Source organism: Microcebus murinus, chromosome 18 (assembly GCF_040939455.1).
Source record: "Microcebus murinus isolate Inina chromosome 18, M.murinus_Inina_mat1.0, whole genome shotgun sequence".
In the NCBI taxonomy this organism is placed as follows: Eukaryota; Metazoa; Chordata; class Mammalia; order Primates; family Cheirogaleidae; genus Microcebus; species Microcebus murinus.
In genome coordinates, this window is record NC_134121.1 from 19,940,584 (window position 1) to 19,954,976 (window position 14,393).

The 14,393-nt window shown below is 50.4% G+C and overlaps 1 protein-coding gene across 4 annotated transcripts in view; it reads right to left on the minus strand.

Moving 5' to 3' along the window:
• Positions 1 to 14,393, minus strand: part of RPH3AL (rabphilin 3A like (without C2 domains)) — a 143,444-nt gene that overhangs the window by 97,691 nt on the left and 31,360 nt on the right. The window contains exon 1 of one of the 4 annotated variants that reach the window (XM_075994271.1): positions 1,883 to 2,202. The exons of the other annotated variants lie outside the window; for them this stretch is intronic. The gene's annotated coding sequence lies outside the window, so the exon portion shown is untranslated. Of the gene's footprint in view, positions 1 to 1,882; positions 2,203 to 14,393 lie in introns of those variants that run through there. 4 annotated transcript variants of the gene reach the window in all.

Consider the following 14,393-nt stretch of genomic DNA (forward strand, 5'->3'; position numbering starts at 1 on the left):
TGCAAAGTGCATCCAAAATTGTCCAACAACAAAAAAAAAATTAATAATTTTTAAAAAACACACACAGAAAAACAAAAAATAAAACCGTCCACCACAAAAATTCTGCTAGAGGCAGCCGTGTCCTGTTGGCCTGAGTGGATTTTGCATTTTCGAACTCAGAAGACAAAAGAGAGAAGAACCTATCTGTAGCTACATCTGCAATTAGTCGGTTTCAATAACACATTCAGGCCTCTAGAAGCTAAAACAAAAACAAAAACACTCCTCTTTGCAAACATTTGCATCTGCTTAAAAGAAGGTTTCTACCTCCCTAACAGACTTTGTGGGCTCAGGAGGTGGTAAAGGATCTTTAGAGCCCTGGGCGACTGAGTGGCCGGGCAGGTCATGTGAACCTCTCCAGCCGGGTGTTCTCCTCTACAAAGGGGCAAAGGGACGAGGGCCTCCACCCCACTGCAGGGCACAGTGCGCATGCCCTGGGAGCACGTTCCGTCAACGCCAGAGAGCAGCACACATAGTTACCAGGGCAGGAAAACCGCAGCTGGACCCCCAACCTTCCAAAACTTACAGCATCTTTAACACAGCGTGAAAGGCATTAGCCTCCCGCAGCTATCTCTAACTCTGAAAGAGAGGTCTGGAGGGCAAGACAACCTGCCCTTCCAGGAGGGTGACACCCACCCACAGGGTCTCTGCCCCATCTACTGGGCTGGGACAGGGACAAAGGCAACTACCCCTGCAAGGCAGCCCCTGGCCACCCGCCCCTTTTCCCTACAGCTGTTCTCTCTCCCCCTCTGACGCCCGGCATTTCCACCTCCTTGATTTTATTAATATTTCAGGGACATTTTCACTGTTACAGCTGAGCCTGCAGGCTTGGCAGGGTGAGGAACAAATGCACTCACACTGCAGCCCGAGGGTCTGCCCACGCCGAGAACAGGCAGCAGACCCCAGCTCCCGCGAGACCAGCTGGTTTGCCTGGCCGAGGTCTGCCTCGATGAAGTCACAATTGTGACCCCATGAAGGACACCCAGAGAAACACACGCCCAAGACCACAGCCACCTCCAAGTGACTGTGACAAAGGAAGCCCGGACCCAAGGGTATGCGTGCCCAGGACAGACCACCTCTCTGGCGAGACTAGAAGAAGTGACACAGGGACAGCAGCGGGCAAAAGGCAGGCGAATGGAAGGGCGGAAGGAGCCGCAGTGTCTAGGAGGTACAGCCATGTGCAAAGGTGAGCACAGGTCCCCAGAAGGTACAGGACCCTGGTTCCTGACAGCCACCCAGAGATCACTCACAAGCATCCTCCAATGAACCGAGATGCTCAGAATGAAACGCGTGGCCCGGCCGAGAGAGGCAGAACGGCAGAGTGGCCCGGCCAGCCCTCAGATTTAGGAGCAGTCACAGATCGTGGTTGTCAAGCACAGAATTTGGGTGTGCTTGTTGTGCGGCGTTACTGTAGCAATAGATAAGGGATACAGATGACATCCCAGCCCCGACCTCAACATCCAGCCAAACCCCTCTCCAGAACTGCTCAGGGTTCGATATTCCACTTGTGGTGGAAAGACCAGATGAGGAAGGCGAACAAGAGATGACCCACTCCCTGCCCACCCACGTGCCACAAGAAGCACCCCGAGGAGAGGTTGGGGGGGGATGCCGGGTCTCAGCAGGTGCAGGCTCCGTCCCAAGTGCCTAATCCAAGCTGGTGCCCAGAGGGCCACCTCCAGCCCCTGGAGGAAGGAAAGCCGCCACCCATTAGTCATGTCTGCCGGGTCACGGGAAGGGACAGTGGCTGCACGTTCGCTACCTCCAAGACAGCGAGCCACGGGGGAGGAGGTGGGCTTTAAGGGAAGGAGAAGAAGCCGGGACGGGACGAAAACAAAAGAATACTTGCCGCCTAGCTGCTGCTTCCCGCGGCCTCAGACACCGTGTGAGAGCTCTCGGCTCTACACCAGGCACCAATATCCCAGGGAACCCTTAGCAACAGGCCCCGACATCTGCTCTGTTACTATGATACGGGAAACATGATGGCAGCGGCGAGATAAGGTGAGCCCAGACACCGACATCTCCTCCACCTGTCAAGCTGCGCCGGAGCATGAAAGATTCAGAGAGGGAGCTCAGGGGCCTGTCAGAAACCCGAGGAACCACTCACTCAGAAGCATCTGGGCTGATTATGCGCCAGGCAGGCCAAACGAGTGGATCCGGGAGATGAGACAGGAGCCCCGGGGAAACAAGTGCCTGACAAACATCCTGAGGACTCCCCCTCCATCAGGCATCCTGCCAAATGTGCTCCTGGGCCGACTCTCCCCGCCCCCTCCCTGCTCCAGTTCTCCTCCTCTCTCGCCTGCCCGGGACTGTGGCAACAGCTTCCTAATTGGCCTTTGGACCTCCGGGGACTCACCCTCATGCCACACTCAAACAGATTGTCCTTGCAGCCTAGGTCAGGTTATGTGATTCCCCTGCTCAAAAACCTTCGATGGCTCCCCACTGCCAAAGGGAAAAAAACAAAAAACAAAACCCAAGCTGCCTTCGAGGACATCCATGACCTGGCACAAAGTAACCTTCCAGTCTGGCCTACCACCTCATCTTTCTGCAAAAGTCACCCTCCAGCCACTGGGATTAGGGACATGTCCCAGCTGCTCAGCCTGGTCTCCCAGACCCTGTCACCTAGGCGGCCTTTTGTCAGGCTGTCTCCCTGCAGAGGCCCTGCACCACCTCCTCTGGGAGCTCTCCAGCCCCAGCCCCACCCCCACCCCTGGCATTGCACTCGCCTGCATCCTAGGGGCTCTTTGCCTCTGTAAACCCCAGGGAGACCGCAGCTCCAGGGATGCCTCTCCCTGTGTCTGCGCTAGCACAGTGCCCAGACAGGGAGGGTGTCCCGTGCACCTTCAGGGAACTAACACTAACCCGTGGCTCAGGGAATAGCACCCAGCCTCGTTGGCCTGGACAGTGCGGCCCCTGCCTCCTCAACCTGCCCCTTCCGTCCGGCCACACGCAGGCCCATCCTACCTCCAGCCCACTCTGCAGAGTGGTTTATACCAGCTAAAACCATGGGCAATCTAGCAAGGACTCCCGTTCTTGAGGAATGGTCAACCACGGCACACATTCAGGGACAGTTGATGTCATGGTCAATGTCAAGAATGACAAATGACCTGGAAAAAGCTACGCAGCCAGAAGTGGAACCAAACGATAGACACATGGATGATGACACAACGTGACGATCATGTACCAACATGAAAAATGCAGCGTTAACGTGGAAGAGAAGACTTGGGATTACAGGGGATATATTTCTTGAATCATTTTTCCAAGGATGATTTAGTCACACAAGCGATGGCACCTGCCTGTCGTCACGGCTCCCGCTCAGATTCCTCCCCGTAGATGGGGCTCCCCGAGACCCTCCGGTCTTTTTGCCTGTGCCCTTCGAGGAGCAGCTCCACCCGGTCACAGAGCTGAGCGTTTATTACCGTCCTCAGGACAAGCAACGGCTGAGTCTTATTTCCCAGCCCTCGTTCATCAACACGCGTGCACCGCGTGCTGGCCACACACGAGGCAGGTGCCCGGCAGCGCAGCCCTGCAACTCGAGGGCCGGGCAGGGGTTGTTTCCCTTGTGCCACCCACCCCCCTCCAAGGCCTTGCACGGTGCACACATAGGCGGGTCTCGATGCTGTGGGTATTTTTTTTTTTAACCCAGTTAAGTAAATCCGTGGGAACCCTGACTGCCCTAAGACACCCATTCCAGCCCTGGAAGGAATGCCCCGCCTGCCTCTTCATCGAACTGAACCCGCTTTCTCACGCCTGGGCCGAAACGCTATGCAAAGCCTCCAACCGAAATGAGATTCGAAATCTCCTACCTCTCCCTCTCTCTCCGGCCCTCAGATTTTAACAGCCACAAGCTCTGCCTGCGTGTCCCCAGAGGTACGGCTTGCTTTTGTCATTTCAGAAAGGCGGCCCGAAGCAGGGTAGTAGACAGAATGCCCAAATCAAGGCAATCGCAAAGTGAACGGCGCCGACGACAGGGAAGCCAGACTGTGCAGGCGAGAGTCAACCTGGGAATGCACAGGCGGGAGGGAAGCCAGGCGAGGTGGCTTCCCACCCACAGCCGGGCTCCCCTCCACCCCTCGGACCGCGCCAGACCATGCCGTGATAGTCTCTGCAGCAGACTGCTACAAACGGAGTGGCTTGAAACAGTTCTGCAGACTAGAAGTCCAAAATCAAGGCGTCAGAAGGGCCACGCCCTCTCTAAAGGATCCAGGAAGAACCTGCTCCACGCTGACAGCTGTGAGACTCCCATCCTCGACTTCATCGTCACAGGCGCTCTTGTCTGTGTCTCTCATGGCCATCTCCCTGTGCCTCTTGTCTCCCTGTGACTGTCTTCCTTCTGTCTTTTCTTATAAGGACACTCCTCGAGTTGGATTAAGAGCCCACCCTACTGCAGTGTGACCTCATCTTAACTGATCACATCTGCAATCACCCTATTTCAAAATAAAGTCACATTCTGAAGTACTGGGACTTAGGACATCCTTAGGGGGGACACGATTCGACCCCCAGCACACAGAGTAACAGGACCCAGAGCCCTGCCTTGGAGGTGGGGGCACCAGACATGGGGGGCCCTTTGGTCTGTGTGCACAGATGTTTAAGCTGTCCCCCTGGAGTTCCTGGGGCGCTAAGGACCAGGAGAGGGGTTTAAATTCTGGGAGAGGAAGATGTCATGGTTGATACAAAAAGAGGTTTGAAGGCCGGGCGCGATGGCTCACACCTGTCATCCTAGCACTCTGGGAGGCCGAGGCGGGCGGATTGCTCGAGGTCAGGAGTTCGAAACCAGCCTGAGCAACAGCAAGACCCCCATCTCTACAATAAATAGAAAGATATTAATTGGCCAACTAATAGATATAGAAAAAATTAGCTGGGCATGGTGGCGCATGTCTATAGTCCCAGCTACTCGGGAGGCTGAGGCAGGAGGATCGCTGGAGCACAGGAGTTTGAGGTTGCTGTGAGCTAGGCTGACGCCACAGCACTCACTCTAGCCTGGGCAACAAAGCGAGACTCTGTCTCAAAAAAAAAAAAAAAAAAAGAGGTTTGGGGAAAACAATCTTCTTTCGGTCACTGCTTGTCTGGGGAGTTCTTAACTGGGTCTCCATGAATTTGGATGGAAAAAAAATTCCATATTTCCGTTAACCTGCAACTGAAATTTTCTATTTCCTTTAATTACGAATGTAGCCAACAGACCACATTCCTATTACCAGCATCTGTGGCTCGGTTATCAATAGAATCGCAGATAGTCTCACATCACAGGACAGAGTTGCAGATCTCTCAAAACATTATTCATGCTCATCACTATTTTAAAATCATAACAGTTATTATTAGACCTACTGCAAGGCTGTTTATTTAATGCTTCAATAAAGCAGCACATAGATTTCCATATCACGAGCTTGCTTTTTTAATATTCTGATAACTAGAAGTCAAAGTGATTGGTTTCCTTTGAATCATGTATGCATTTAAAACCATCATTTTGAGAAGAGTTCCATGGGCTTCACCGAACTGTCAAAAAAGGGGGTCCATGGTGCACACACGCAAAAGTAACAGGAAATGGAATTAGAACTTAGCTCCAAATATCAAATCTTCAGGGTAAGCAGGTGCCTGCGGCCCCCTAGAGAATTCTATGCTCAGAAAATGCCTGAGTCCTCCCAGGGGCTGCCAGGCACCAGCTTGGGGCGGGCAGCAAGGGGTGTTAATGTTTGCTTTAATGCTGAAGTACAAGCCTGTTCCCACTTATTTGATTTATGAGGGTCTGGAAAGTCCCAAGAAAGCAGAATTTTTGCAAAGGAAATCTGATTTTTAGCTTACACCTGAGAGCTCCTAGCTAAAGGTGCCCAAGAGAAACTTCTGGAAGCAGAGAATCCTCTGGAAAAAAAAGCAGGCCCACCTCTCCTCACCTGCTTGGTAAAGTCCCAATCCTCAGGCTTGGCTGATGGGGCGGTCCCCCAGGTCCCAGGGAGCAAAGTCCCACACAGCTGCCTTCCCCAGTGGCCTCTGCACAGCCTAGCCCAGCCCAGACACTGCTCTCAGATGGCTTTTCTCAGGCCGTGCCAGCCACTTCATCCTTCTGCCCACCTCACCAGGGCCAGGGTTTGCTTAAAGCCGGCAGCCAAGGCAACCCCCAGCTGACCTCGCCTGCTATCTGCAGGCCAGCTGTCCCCTCTCGTTCATGGAAACACAAACAGACGTTTCCCTGTTCTGACTCCAAGGCTAAGCACTGCACTGCCTGGGAGCCAGCTGTCCACTTCTCTGCGTGCTCCCCGCTCCCCTGGCAGAGGCTAGGACCCCGGATAAGTGGGGATGCCCATCACAGCCACAGGGCGGACTGCCGAGCACTCAGGCAGCAATGAGGGGCACCTGAGAGTCAGGGAGGGGACCACTCAGGACATGGCTCGGTACAGAGCAGATGGGCCAGGGAAAGAGCCCAACAGAACCACTGGCACTCAGCCAGGCATCTTCAAGACTTTTAAGAGGAGACCCCCCTCCAATTTAAAAACGGCCCCTGCACCTGCTCAGCCTGACCCTGAGCTACCAAATCGGGAAAGGACAGCAGCCGCTTTACAGGTGCTGCCTACCTGCCGGGTGCCTGCCACAGGCTGATCAGCTGGACTTCGTCACAAATCCAAGGGGATGACTCCACCACCACTCCTTCCAGAGAAGAAACCAGAACTCGAGAGATGCAGCTACTCACTCAAGGCGCCACAGCTGACGCCTGGTGCCCAGTTTGGCCCGAGCTGGGCTGAGCCCAGGTGCTTCCCATCACCCTCTCTCCTCTCAGGCCACCCTGGTTCCATGTGTGGTACCTAGAAAGCAATAGCCAGGGAGTACTCTCAAGCACCTACCGTGCACCCGGCACTCGGGAGCGAGCCAGCAGTTCCCAGAAACGGATGGTGCAGGGATTGTCCGAAAAGGAGTTCTGAGAAGGCTCGGGGCTACCTGGCCTGGAGCGGCCAGGAAGGAGGAGCAGAGGAGCTGGGTGGCACTGTCTCCCGGAGCAGGCAGTAGCTGGGATTAGAGCTGTGAGGCCCGTGGGGCCGGCAGCAGGGGCTGCGGCGACCTGCCTCCCGTGTTGCTGCTGTCCCAGCAGAGGCCCACAGAGCAGACAGGCACAAAGGGGCTGGTGGCTGGGCAGGCCCAGGTCATTTTTAAAGACCACCCTGCTCCCTAGCACTCCCATTGCCTGGCCCAGATGCCCAGCCAGCACTCGGTCACCCCACAATCCCCCATGATCCCCCTGTCCCCAAGCTCTCCCACTCAGACCCAGCCCACCCTGCCCAGACACGCTGGAATGAAGCCCAGGGTCCTCTCCTGGGAGCACATGGCCCTCAACAGTCTCCACCCTACCTTGCCAAATTTGTCTCCAGACAGACACGTGGCATCATCCCCCTGCCCAAGCCCATGCCTCCCCTGCTCCACACACACTGCCCCGGCCTGGAGCAAGTGCTCCCTCATCTTCATAAATATATCATCATTTTGACCCCTTCCCAGAACGTCCCAGCTTGCAGTGAACGTGTCTGATCTCTCCTACTGGACCAAATGCTCCCCAAGAGCAGGACACACTCGTGCCCAAAGGGTACTCAAAACTTGTGGCACCGGAATAGAATCGAGAGTCCAGAAATAAACACATACCCCAATGGTCAACTGACTTTCTACAGCGGTGCCAAGACCATTCAATGGGGAAAGAATGGTCTTTCAACATATGGTGCTGGGACAACTGGACTGTCCCATGCACAAGAATGAAACTGGACCCTCACACCACACTATTTGCAGAATTTAACTGAAACAGATCAAAAACCTAAATATAAGAGCCAAAATTATGACTCTCAAAAAAATATAGGGGGATAAAGCTTCATGACTTCAGATTTGGTAGTGGTTTCTTAGATGACACCAAAAGCATAAGCAACAAAAGAAAAAAGAGATAAATTGGACTTTTATAATAATTAAGAACTTTGTGCTTTAAAGGACACTATTAAGACAAGGTGTGGTGGCTCATACCTGCAATCCTAGCGCTCTGAGAGGCTGAGGCGGGAGGATGGCTTGAGCTCAGGAGATCAGTTGGCTTGAGTTCGAGATCAGCCTGAGCAAGAGTAAGACCCCGTCTCTAATAAAAATGTAAAAGTTAGCAAAGCACCATGGTCAGTACCTATAGTCCCAGCTACAGGGGAGGCTGAGGCAAGAGGATCGCTTGAGTCCAGGAGTTTGAGGTTGCAGTGAACTGTGATGACGCCACTGAATTCTAGCCCAGGCAACAGAGCAAGATCCTGTCTCCATAGAGCTGGAACCCATACTACTAAGTGAAGTATCCCAAGAATGGAAAAACAAGCACCACATATACTCACCAGCAAACTGGTATTAACTGAGCAGCACCTAAGTGGACACATAGGTACTACAGTAATAGGGTATTGGGCATGGGGGCGGGGGGCAGGTATATACATACATAATGAGTGAGATGTGCACCATCTGGGGGATGGTCATGCTGGAAACTCAGACTTGTGGGGAGAGGGGGGGAAAGGGCATTTATTGAAACCTTAAAATCGGTACCCCCATAATATACCGAAATAAAAAAATAAAACGGACACTATCAAGAGGGTGAAGACAACCCATAAGGATGGGAGAAAATATCTGCAAACCATATATCTGAAAAGGGTCTACTAACCAGAATATATAAATAATTCTTACAACTCAACAACAAAATGACAATTCAATTTAAAAATGAGCAAAGGATTTGAATAGACATTTCTCCAAAGATGATACATACATGCCCAACATGAAAAGATACTCAACATCATTAGCTATCAGTAAAATGCAAATCAAAACCACAACGAGATGTCACTTCACATCTGCTAGGATGGCTATAATGAAAAATATGGGAAATAAATGTTCTCGAGGATGCAGAGAAATTGGAACCCTCATGCATTCTTGGTGGGAATGTGAAATGGTGCAGCCACTGTGGAAAACAGTTGGAAGTTCCTTAAAAAGTTAAATATAGAATTATCATATGACTCAACAATTCCACTCCTAAGCATATACCCAAAAAAGTTGAAAACAGGTATTCAAACAAAAATTTGTACACAAATGTTCATAGCAGCATTATTCACAACAGCCAAAAGGTAGAAACAGCCCAAATAGCCATCAACTGATAAATGGATAAACAAAACACGTATATCTACACAACGGAATATTTGGCCATAAAAAAGAAATAAAGTACTGATTCGTGCTACAACACAGATGAACCTTGAAAACATTATGCTAAAAGAAGTCACAAAAGACCATATTATGATTCCATTTATATGAAATGTGCAGAATGGACAAATTTACAGAGACAGAAAGTAGAGAAGTGGTTGCCTAGGGCTCACTGGGGTGGAGGGAGGGTAACAGCTAAAGGGTCTGGGGTTTCTCTTTGTGGCAATGGTTTGTGATCATGTTGGGGTCACCCATGACCCTTTACTTCCCCCATCAATCTGGTTAATGAAGACCATCTTTGTCTCATGGCCACATATGTATCATTAAGTTATTCTCCTCATAGAGAATTTATCGTGTGCTCACCAGCCAGAGATGACGGTGACCTGGGTTCCAGAAATGGGAAACACCATGGGTGATAAAGGAAGTGCAGTAAAAAAGTTAATGACAAGGCCAGACGCGGTGGTTCATGCCTGTAATCCTAGCACTCTGGGAGGCCGAGGCGGGTGGATTGCTCGAGGTCAGGAGTTCGAAACCAGCCTGAGCAAGAGCGAGACCCAGTCTCTACTATAAATGCAAAGAAATTAATTGGCCAAGTAATATATAGAGAGAAAAAATTAGCCGGACATGGTGGCGCATGCCTGTAGTCCCAGCTACTCGGGAGGCTGAGGCAGGAGGATCACCTGAGCCCAGGAGTTTGAGGTTGCTGTGAGCTAGGCTGATGCCACGGCACTCACTCTAGCCTGGGCAACAAAGTGAGACTCTGTCTCAAAAATAAATAAATAAATAAATAAATAAATAAATAAATAAATAAATAAATAAAAATAAAAATAAAAAAGTTAATGATAGAATCTAAATGGTGGGCACGTAGGTGTTTACTGAAAAAAAAAATTTTTTTTTAAGAGACAGCGTCTCACTCTGTTGCCCAGGCTGGAGGTCAAGGTGCCATCGTAGCTCACTGCAGCCTTGAACTCCTGGGCTCAAGCAATTCTCCCACCTCAGCCTTCCAAGTAACTGAGACTGCAGGCATGTGCCACCACACTCAGCTAATTTATTTTTTGTAGAGATGGGGACTTGTTACGTTGCCCAGGCTGGTCACAATTTTCTGTGTCTTAAGCAATCCTCCCACCTCAGCCTCCCAAAGTGCTGCAATTACAGACGTGAGCCACTGTGTCCAGCCACTATAAAATTTGTTCAACGTTGCAGTATGTGTTTAATTTTGCATTGTAAATGATTGTAAAAGTAAGATTATAAATAGGTATTTTGGGCACTCAACTCACACCACCAGACTCACCACCTCAGTAGGAGAACACAGACAATGAGCTAGGAGGTCCCATTTGCAGCAAACCACAGCCATGCTAGTTCCTGCTCTTCACCGGTGTCTATAGTTGACACCAGGTGACAGGGCTGCCTGAAGGAAGGAGAAGCCATGGGGTGCATGGCTGTGTCACAGGTCTGGTGCCTACGGAGACAGTGTCCACATATATACATTCAGCTTCTTGAGTTCAAACCAAGTCAGAAAATGGGGAGCAGACTCTGCTTTTATTAGCTCCAAATGAATTTGTCAATGGATGCTTGAGTTGACCAAGCAGGACCCAACCCACTCACACGTTCCAGGTGGCCTTGCCAAGGGGCTGATGAATTCTCTTCTTTCGCCGGGTAATAAAGAGCAGTGGCTGCAAGTCTGGGCTTGGGGTCAGGTATCTGGGGTTTGCATTCTGGCTCTGTGATTTATTAGCTTGGTGACTCTGGGCGACTTCATTTCTCTAAGCCTTAACTGCCTCCTCAGTAAAATGAGTAGCTGCCTCCTGGGCTATTGGGAAGAACAAATTCAATCCGTGGTTCTGAATTAGGGTGATTTTGGTCCCCAAGGGACATGTGGCAGTATCTGGAGACAAAAGGGGAAGGGTGCTACCAACTATTATCTATCCAGTGGATAGAGACCAAGGACCAGGGATGCTGTTAAACACCCCACAGCACCCATGACAGAGTTATCCAGCCTAAGCACTAAAGCACTGAGGTTGAGAAACCCTGATATAGATGGTGCAGGTAACACAACCAGCACAGGACCTGTAAGAGTGCACACTCTCAGTGCAGCGCTGCCATCATCACCATCACCATCACCATCATCATCATCATCATCACCACCATCATTATCATCACCATCGTCACCATCACCATCATCATCATTACCACCACCATCATCATCATCATCACCATCACAATCATCATCATTACCATCACCACCAATGTCATCATCAGTCACCACCACCATCATCATCACCATCACCATCACTGGAAGGCCTTCCCCTTCCATACTGTGGATATGCCCAGAGGGGCTCATTTCGGGGCAGGGCAGAGGCCTGATGAGCAGGTGTATATACTGGGAAGAGGACCAGCAGGAGGGGAAAGGCCACATGGCCCTTTCCATCATAAGAGGGGCAAAAGGCCTACAGGCGAGGCCACATCAAAAACTACCCCACAGGCCGGGCACGGTGGCTCACGCCTGTAATCCTAGCACTCTGGGAGGCCGAGGCGGGCGGATTGCTTGAGGTCAGGAGTTAAAAACCAGCCAGAGCAAGAGCGAGACCCAGTCTCTACCATAAATAGAAAGAAATTAATTGGTCAACTAATATATATAGAAAAAATTAGCCGGGCATGGTGGCACATGCCTATAGTCCCAGCTACTTGGGAGGCTGAGGCAGGAGGATTGCTTGAGCCCGGGAGTTTGAGGTTGCTGTGAGCTAGGCTGACGCCACGGCACTCACTCTAGCCTGGGCAACAAAGTGAGACTCTGTCTCAAAATAAAAAACGAAAAGAAAAACTACCCCACAACCCGCCTCCCAAAGGTGTCAGAAGCTGGCAAGTCAAGAGTCCCTCTGCGCTTCGAAGATTCCACCCACCTGGTCACTCTCCTGCCTCTCTGACTTGTCCTCACAGCCATCAGCAGGAGCCCCCTCACACACAAAACCGCCTGCGGGCTCATCCTCAGAGCAGCTGGGCGGGGGAGCGGCTGGGTATCTGCACTGGAAGCCAGGCTTGGAGGAACAGACACAGCAGCCCAGGAGAGGCGCAGGTGGAAGGAGTGCCCAAGGAGGGGCGGGTGGACTGGGAGAAGTGAGAGGAGGCCAGGAGCAGGGCCCGAGGCCGAGAGTGGGCGCCCCCCACCTGCACGCACACCCCCCCATTCTGCGCTCTAATGATAAATGGGATTCTAGTGGGCTCTGGCTCTCAAAGACTAGGACGTAAGGGAAACACAAAATATCACGCAGGGAAAGTGAAAGGCATGTCTACTGGTGATCAGTCAGAAGAACCACCACTTACTGGGTGCTCACTATGTGCCAAGCTTGGTGCCAAGCGCCTTACACGATCACCTCCTTTATTTTTCAAAGCAACCCTATGAGGCAGATTTTAACATCCCCACTTTACATGTCAGCAAACTGAAGGTCAGAGAGGTGAATGACTTACTAAAGTCACTCAGTTGGTAGGAGGCAAGCCCCAGGACTTGAACCCCAAGCTCGAGCTCTTAACCACAAGGGCATTCCAGCTTCTGAACACTTGACAGTACTCTTACCACAACTATGTGTGTCTGGGGCCTTTCCCCATCCCAGTCGGCCCACAGACACACACACAATCTTTTCCCTTGTCCTTTCAGATAAGTCAGAGACAGTGAATAAGATTCTAACCGGGAAACACTATTTGTTTCAAAAATAAGAAAACAACCCAGTTAAAAGTGGGCAAAAAATCTGAACAGACGCCTCACCAAAGAAGATATACAAATGGCAAGCAAGAATATGTAAAGATGCTCAACATCATATATCATTGGGAATTGCAAACTAAACCAGCAGTGAGATACTACCTATTAGGACGGCCAAAATCCAAAACTCAGACAATACGAAATGCTGGATGAGGATGTGAAGCAAAAGGAACTCTCATCCACTGCAAAACAAAACAGCCACAGCCAGTTTGGAAGGCAGTTTCTTACAAAATCAAACATACTGTTATCATATGATCCCGCAATTGTATCCCTTGGTATTTATTATGCAAATGAATTAAAAAGTTATGACTACATAAGAACCAGCACAATTAGGTTTATAATCATTTTATTCATAATTGCAAAAACTCTGACACAACCAAGATGTTCTTCAATAGGTCAATAAAGAAAATGTAAGGCCAGGCACAGTGGCTCACACCTGTAATCTTAGCGCTCTGAGAGGCTGAGGCGGGAGGATCACTTGAGCTCAGGAGTTTGAGACCAACCTGAGCAAGAGTGAGACCCCATCTCTACCAAACATAGAAAAAATTAGCTGGGCGTAGTGGCACGCACCTGTAGTCCCAGCTACTGGGGAGGCTGAGGCAGGAGATTCACTTGAGCCCAGGAGTTCGAGGTTACTGTGAGCTAGGCTGATGCCACGACACTCTAGCCCAGGAAAGAAAAAAAAGTGGTACCATATGTCCATACAATGAAATATAATTCAGCAATAAAAATGAGCTGGCAAGCCATGAAAAGGCATGGAGGAATCTTAAATGCATATTGCCAAGTGAAGGAAGCCCGTCTGAAAGGGCTACATACAGTATGGTTCCAGTATGGTTGACATTCTGGAAGAGGCAAAACCACAGACACAGTAAAAAGATCAGGTGCCGGGTGGGGTGCTCACGCCTGTAATTTTAGCACTCTGAGAGGCCAAGGAGGCAGGATAGCTCAAGGTCAAGAGTTCGAAACCAGCCTGACAAGAAAGAGACCCTGTCTCTACTAAAAAAATAGAAAGAAATTAATTGGTCAACTAAAATATATAGAAAAATTAGCCGGGCATGGTGGCGCATGCCTGTAGTCCCAGCTACTCAGGAGGCTGAGGCAGTAGGATCGCTTGAGCCCAGGAGTTTGAGGTTGCTGTGAGCTAGGCTGACGCCACGGCACTCACTCTAGCCCGGGCAACCGAGTGAGACTCTGTTTCAAAAAAAAAAAAAAAAGAGATCAAGGACTTGGAGGGAGAGAGGTACCAATGAACAGATGGAGCACAGGGGATTTTGAGGCCAGGGAAACTATCATTCTCCATGATACTGTACCAGCGGACACAGGTCCTTACACAATTGCCGCAAACCACAGACTGCACAAGAGTGAACCTCAATGTAAACTATGAATTTTATTTAATAACATATTAATTAACAAAATTAACATAATTTTAATT